Below are 1,899 nucleotides of genomic sequence, written 5' to 3'. Positions count from 1 at the left end.
ACTCAAGACTCTCACTGGCTCCCAGCTCTACATCTTTAGTTCCAGTTTCAAAGTATTCTCACTGCCGTCCCCCTGAATGCTGACTCAGTGGCTCTGTGTTCTCTCCAGTCTGCCACTCCCCTGTGACATTCCCACTGCTCCCTGACCCAGTGTCCCTGCTTCCTGGGATGGCTCTACATAGTCCTGTCTGTTCTGCTTCAGTTCTTTCAGGGCTTTTTGTGGTTGTTGACTACTTTTCATAGTTTGATCACGTTTCTGCTAATGGTCCTTTTTATTACTTTCAGAGTTTCCCAAGTGAGATTAGCATATAGCCCTTGCCTTTCCGTGGTCTGTAATGGCATGCCATACCTACAGTCTAAAGAACATTACCTATCTAGAAATAACTAACATTCAGCATGATGAAATGCATTACATGAGTTTATAAAATATACTTAAAAAATACATGAGTTTATAAAAAATACTTAAAAGTATTCATTAGTCATCTTGGAAGCTGATAACAAAATGGAAAGAGAGACAGAATCAAGCATTTATCATGCTTTTCCCATAAGGACTGTATCTCAGAGTAACCAAAGAGTTGATGAGGGAAAGTTTGTTTGTTTGTTTTGTTTTAATTGCAGCTAATAAATGCAGAAAGGACAATAGAATCTAAACATCACCACTTTGCAATCCCTAACAAGATAAAGAATCTGGGCAAAGGCCATCAATAGCTTCTGGGCCATTAAGTGAAAGACTAATGGGGAGCTTTATAAAGAACGGATCAAGTTGACGATACCAAAACCCACGGATCTAGTTTAACTTTACAAAAAGAGAAACAACCACACACTCTGTGTCTCCTTTTACGACAGCGCTTTTCCACCATCATGAAGCTTGGCCACCATCATGGACGACACAGTAACTATCTGGACCAGGAGGTTCCTGACCAACCGACTGCATCAGCAGAAACACACGGTCCTTGACATGCTTCACCCCAGCAAGGTAACCAACAGTACCTACGACAGAAATTCAGGAAAATCTAGCCAAAATGTATAAGACTACACCAGACGGCATCTTTATATTTGGATCCAGAACTCACTGTGGTGGTGGCAAGACAAGTGGCTCTGGCATGATTTATGATCCCTCGGATTATGTCATGAAAAACAAACCCAGATGTAGACTTGCAAGACATGGCCTGTATGAGAAGAAAAAGGCATCAAGGAAGCAGCCAAAGGAATGCAAGACCAGAATGAAGAAAGTCGGGGGGACTGCACAAGCCATTGCTGGTATTGGCAAAAAGAAGGAGTCAAGACTCTGCAGTGACTATCTGTGGTGATTGTGCAGATTTTTCTTGAGAAGATTAATAAACCCACAGCGTTTATATGTAAAATAGAAATGTATTATATATGTAAAATATATAAACGCTCTGAGTTTGTTAATAGATAATAATATATATACACAATAATATAGATACATAATACATATATAATACACAATAACATATACACACAGTAATATACACACACAACCCTAACTGTGAAATATTCTCATAAAAAGTGGAAGAGATTCTTATCAAGGCCTCTAGATCTAACTGCCAATTGTCTAGGAGACAGGATATCACAAAGGCAATCCGTAAAATCCAGAATGTGAAAATTTCTACAGGGAAAATTACCTGCTTTCTTCAATAAATTACAAGAAAAACAAAAAAGCAAAGGATACACATATGTTACAAAAACTTTGGAGACAGATTAATGTGCAATGTATACATTTTGGCTCCTGATTTGAACAAAGCAAAGCAATTGTAAACAACAGATCTCTCACTGAACAGTCAGAGAAATCCAAAGATTGGGTTTTTGCTAGTATTAGGGAACTATTTATTAAATTTTAGGTGTAACAATGGTATTGTGGTTATTTTTTAGAAAGAAT

General features: G+C 38.1%; 1 pseudogene; it reads left to right on the top strand.

Moving 5' to 3' along the window:
- Window positions 1-879: 879 nt before the first annotated feature.
- Window positions 880-1,309, top strand: LOC112863814 (small ribosomal subunit protein eS24 pseudogene; annotated as a pseudogene).
- The last annotated feature ends 590 nt before the right edge of the window (window positions 1,310-1,899 follow it).

Source organism: Puma concolor, chromosome B4 (assembly GCF_028749965.1).
Source record: "Puma concolor isolate L17-30 chromosome B4, mPumCon1.1.hap2, whole genome shotgun sequence".
NCBI classification, from domain to species: domain Eukaryota; kingdom Metazoa; phylum Chordata; class Mammalia; order Carnivora; family Felidae; genus Puma; species Puma concolor.
This window is presented reverse-complemented; position numbering and strand designations above follow the sequence as displayed.